We start from the raw sequence: 6,000 nt of genomic DNA, 5'->3' as shown, positions 1-6,000 counted from the left end.
GGGCAGCTAGGTGGCACAGTGGATAAAGTACCGGCCTTGGATTCAGGAGGACTCCATTTCAAATCTGGCTTTAGACACTTGACACACTTACTAGCTGTGTGACCCTGGGCAAGTCACTTAACCCTCATTGCCCTGCAAAAAACAAAACCAAAAAACACCCCCAAATAATCCAGGCGGTCCTGAAGGATTTGCTGTCTCTCTCTCTCTCTGTTTTTTTTTTTTCCCCCACTAAATCCTCCCTTAGGACAACATCTGTCTAGAAGCAGTGATGGCTCAAAATAGGGTCCTAAAATGAGATAATTTATAGCCAGGGGATAATACCCAAGTATGTATCATTATAGTTGACTGTGGAAAAAAAAAGAGACACACTGCATATGGTGATGTCAGTCAACTATTATTTATTAAGCACTTACTACTCTGTCAAGCACTATGCTAACGGGAATGGAAATACAAGTACAATTAGATAGTCCTTGCTCCCAAGGAGCTTACATTCTAATGGAGAAAGATAACACATGAAAGGAAGCTGAAAAACTGGTGGAGAAAGGAGATAAAGGTACTAGGTGGGGACTTGCAAGTCTGAAGTCAGAGGAATACAGCCTGAAGAGGAATGAGACGTGGCTAGGCCTGGGTGTTCTCCTAAAACTGAAGCTCTGGGAGGCGCTATCCAATCAGAGGGAGAGGGTACTTCCAGTATGGGAATCCCAGGGCTGGAGTGAAGTTTCAGCATGAAAAACAGGTTCAAATCCTGCCTCTGACATTTCCTAGTTATGAGATCATGTGCAAATGATTTAGCCCTCTCTCAGCCTCTTGTTTTCTTAGAGTTGTATAGTGGAAAGGCTGGAGAAGGAAATGGCAAACTACTTCAGTATCTTTGCCAAGAAAACCTCAAATGGGGTCACGGAGACTCGGACACGGCTGAAAAGACCCGACAACAACAAAATAGTGGAAGGAGGGCTAGGCCTTAGGGTCAAGAAGACTTTGCCTTTGACACATTTTGGTTTTCTGACCCTGGGCCTCATGCAACTCTCGAAGATGGAACTAAATTCTGGTTGCCAACTAGTTTCCACAATAAAAAAAAAAAATCCAGAGGCAGACCAAAAATAGAAAAAGGGGATAATGCCTGTAATATTTACATCATAAGGGTTTTGTGTATATATATATATATATATAAGCACTTTAACAATTTGATATTTTTCCAATTAAGAAGCATTTTTTCCATGACTAATGCAGAAATAGGATTAATGTTATTATGTGTGTGTGTGTGTGTATATATATATATATATATCCTATATCAGATTACCTGCTGTCTAGGGGAGGGGGGAGGGAAGGGAGGGAGGGAGAAAAATCTGAAATTGTAAAGCTTGTATAAACAAAGGTTGAGAACTATCTTTACATGTAACGGGAAAAAAAATACTTTATTAATTTAAAAAAAAAAAAGCATTTTTTCTTTCTCTGCCTCCCATTAAAAACAAGCACCATGGGGCAGCTAGACAGCGCAGTGGATAGAGCAGCGGCCCTGGAGTCAGGAGTACCTGAGTTCAAATCCGGCCTCAGACACTTAACACTTACTAGCTGTGTGACCCTGGGCAAGTCACTTAACCCCAATTGCCTCACTTTAAAAAAAATAAATAAATAAAAAACAAGCACCAAACCTCTGTAACGAATATGCCCAGTCAAGCAAAGCCTATGTCCGTATTTCCTGTCTCTTCAAATGTCTCTCATCCGTCATATTTTTGTCTCGCAGTTCTTCCTAGGTGGGCAGCATGTTTCATCCTGGGTCCTCTGGAACCATTGTGTTTATCCAGATTTCTAAAGTCTTTCAAAGTTCTTTGTAATATTGTTCTTATTTACATTGTTCTGTTCCTGCTTCTGCTCGTTTCCCATAGGGCTTTCCGGGTGTTCTGAAACCATGTCTTTCTTCATTTTCTTAGAGCACCACAGAATTCCATCACATTCAGATGCCATACCTTGTTCAGACAATTCTCAAATGATGGGACCCCTTTAATTTTCCAGTTCCTTGCCACAAAGAAGAGGTGCTATATTTTTGTACCTATGGATCCTTTTCCTTTCTTTGAGAGGTAGACTATATGGCAGGTTATACCCAGAGTTAGGAAACCTGAGTTCAAATCCAGCCTAAGTCAATTACTAGCTATATGTTCCTGGGCAAGTCACTAACTGGTCTCAGTTTCTGTATCTGTAAAAATGAGGATAGTAAAGGGGTATGTGGGGTGTTCAGGAGGACTAACACCTCTGCTGTGAGGGCTTGTCGAGCCCTTCTCAGGGCTGCTTATCCACCTTGGTGACCACCTTTACCCAACTCTCCCCTGTGGCTCCAAGAAGCTGTGGCATGCGCAGTGGTCACACCTGGTAAAACCATTATGGCAGATGGGCTAAACCAGGTTGAGGTTAACTGTCAGACCTCAAACTCGACAGTGAGTTAGCTGTATATAGGGTCCGCATCTTTTTTTTTTTTTTTTGTGGGGCAATGGGGGTTAAGTGACTTGCCCAGGGTCACACAGCTAGTAAGTGTCAAGTGTCTGAGGCCAGATTTGAACTCAGGTACTCCTGAATCCAGGGCCAGTGCTTTATTCATTGCGCCACCTAACTGCCTCCTTGACAGTGAGTTAGGAGGATGTCTGTCCCAAGCATATGAAGACTTCCCCTGGTGGAATGGGTGGATAAGAACGATTTGTTCCAAGAGCCACCAAGGTGGCCGAAGCAGGTGCTATGGAGCACTCAGAGCCTGGTCAGACATGAAGATGCCATGGTTATCCACTGCATTCCGGGCTGCTGCCAGTCATCTTGACTTTTGTCTCACTACTGGACCTCCCTCAATGAGAGTGAGGCTGAAGACTCTACAACTCTGCCTTACTTAAATCCAATTCAGTGTGAGTCAAGACCTCACCCTGTAATGTCACTGATCCTCTTCAAAACAAAGGACAAACACCAACTTCCCAGAGCTATTGTGAGGATAAGATAATGCTTTGCAAACCTTCAAAGTGCTATATAAATACTATTATTATTATTATTTCTTTGGAGTATAGGCTAGGTCAAAGGGTATGCACAGTTTAGTCCTTTGGGGGGCACGGGAGTAGAGAATAAACATTAAGGGCTTGCTACACATGCTCAGGCACTGTGCTGCAAAGCATTTGGCGATTTTAATGCCATGTATCTAAATGTCAGCTACCATTAGGAGCAGGCTGACTTTTGTAATTAAAACAAGTTAGTGTAGAAGTCTTGCTCCTGATTCTGCCTAACACTGAGCTGCAATCTGTATTAGCAAATGATACATTTTGTCTTCAAAGACCATAAAAACTTTTGGAGGGAGGCCCTGGGAAAAATTTTACACTAACCAGTTCAACATTTAGGCTTGACAGATCACAAAGTCAACGTGATGTAAAACAGGACTGCTCTGACCAACATTTCTCACATCCCTTCTCTTCCTCCCTATTCTCAATGACGTGGTAGGAAACCCATGTTAATCACCTACACAGATGTTTAGCATGTTGCACGGCACTTGATAGGTGCTTAATGCTTTGGGCAGCTAGATGGTACAGTGGATAGAGTGCCGGGTCTAGTCAGACTCTTCTTCATAAGTTCAAATATGGCCACAGACTGAACCCTGTCTGCCTCAGTTTCCTCATCTGTTAAATAAGCTGGAGAAGGAAATGGCAAGCCATTCCAGTATCTTTGTCAAGAAAACCCCTGGGGCAGCTAGATGGTGCAGTGGATAGAGCAGTGGCCCTGGAGTCAGGAGTACCTGAGTTCAAATCCGGCCTCAGACACTTAACACTTACTAGCTGTGTGACCCTGGGCAAGTCACTTAACCCCAATTGCCTCACTAAAAAAAAAAAAGAAAAAGAAAACCCCAAATGGGATCATAAAGAGTCAGACATGGCTGAAATGACTCAACAACAAAATAAATGCTTGTTCTTTTCCCCATTCCCCTCTTCTAGCTTCTTTTTTAGAAGTTATTAAAAACTTAACATTGAACATCATTACAACCAACTAAACTTGTTTTGTAACTGTATTTCTATATTTAAATGATTTAAGCCAGATTTGAACTCAGGTTCCCCTGAATCCTGGGCTGGTAGTTTATCCACTGTGCCACAGAGCTGCCTCCCAGGTTGCTTGTTTTTTTTTTAACCTTTTTGAGTCATGAACCCCTTTGGCAGGCAGGTAATTCTCAGGATAATGTTTTTAAATGCATGAAAAAAGTAAGTACATCAAACACCTAAATGTACAAAATATAAGAGCACCAAATAAGATATTTAGTTTGATAACAGAATATTGATAATCTGGTATCAATATTTTAATACAAATGTTATTGGAAGACTCATCTTCCAGAGTTCAAATTCAGCCTTAGACACTTAAAAGCTTGGTGATCCCTGGGGCAAATCACTTCACCCTGTTTGCCTCAGTTTCCTCACCTGTAAAATGAGCTGGAGAAAGAAATGGCAAACCATTTCCACATCTTTGCCAAGAAAACCCCAAATGGGGTCAAGAGGAGTTGGATACAACTGAAAACTGACTGGACCACAATGACTAGCATTTACATAGCACTAAAGTTTGCCAAGCACTTTATAGGCCTTCTTTGGTTCTCACTACGCACAGTGAGACAGGTGCTACTTTTATCTCTATTTGGCAGATAGGGGTTAAGTGACTTGGCTATACAGCTCAGTGCCTGAGGCAGGATTTCTGGACTCCTCGTCAAGGACTCTTTGATCACCTCCATTCTGTCCCTTCTCCAAATCAACCTTCACACAGTTGCCATCTTTTTATGCTTTATGCACCCTGGAGAGCATGGCAGTCAATGGATAATTGGCCTCCACACCAGGTAAGATGTGGTACTTGCCCTCAGGCTTCCTAATATCAATGGAATCACGGGTATGGTCCCTTTCCCTATCTGGTCCTAACACTTGAGGTCCGAGGACTCCTGTTATTGGAAACAAGCTGGTTCTCCACTAGATATCAGATGAGCTTGAGTCTTGAGTCTCCTACCTTGCTCTGGTACCGCAGACCATGATTCCTTCTGGTCCTGGTCTCCAAGCCGTCCTCTCCCCAAAGACCAAGGACTCTGAGCTTAAAGATGGGGAAACAGAAGCTAGGATCCCTTCCAAATACCTCACTCCACTCTCTCAATGGTGATTCCAACAGGTATGTATCTTTGGGGGAGAAGGGATACTGGTTCTAGTTGTCCATTCTCAAATAATTTTATTGCATAGAAGCTTTTCTGTAAACACACACACGCACGTGCACACACACATCCTCTAAAAGGGGACAGACAATAAATACCCTTCTCCTGTTTCATTTTGATCTTTGCACATCTAGTGCTTAACCCTAGTTCCTGGAATGTAGGAGGCATTTAATCATTGCTTATTGGTTATTTCCAAATCTTTACCTGGGCCAATCACTCAAATCTTCTAGACCCGTTTCCTCATCTGTGAAATGGGGGTTTAGAGTAGATCATTTCCAGTATCTGTCATAGGGTCTAAATCCTCATCCATTACAATATTCTGCAAATAGTGTTTGCTGAATCACTGAAATTAATAACTTTGAGCATACATAGAGTTGGAGCCTAGTAAACATTACAAGCCAGGACCTCTATACAAATATTATTTTTTGGAAATATTTCTTTCAAAATTGAGAAGGTTGGGGATAGGGGCTACTCCAGGACCGAAAGAACAATGTAATCATAATAATCATCATAATGGATGGCATTTATAACGCCTCTTAAGGTTTGCATAGCATCTTTCATACATGTTCCCATTTGAACCTCACAACTCTGGGGCAGAGTACTATGCACATTGTTAACACCAAAGCTTAAGTGCCTTAAACAGGGGCACAGGTTCACAAATGTCTGAGACCAGAAATAAGTTCGAATTATCCATGACACAATACCACACTTTCAGATCATCACAACCTTATCCTGCCTGGGTCCATAACACACGACTCACTGGACCCCAGTGAGCAGGGACAGTGAAGACTGAGAAGGCCCCA

The sequence above is a fragment of the Dromiciops gliroides genome, chromosome 1 (genome assembly GCF_019393635.1).
Source record: "Dromiciops gliroides isolate mDroGli1 chromosome 1, mDroGli1.pri, whole genome shotgun sequence".
NCBI classification, from domain to species: Eukaryota; Metazoa; Chordata; class Mammalia; order Microbiotheria; family Microbiotheriidae; genus Dromiciops; species Dromiciops gliroides.
Note: the sequence above shows the minus strand (reverse complement) of the source record.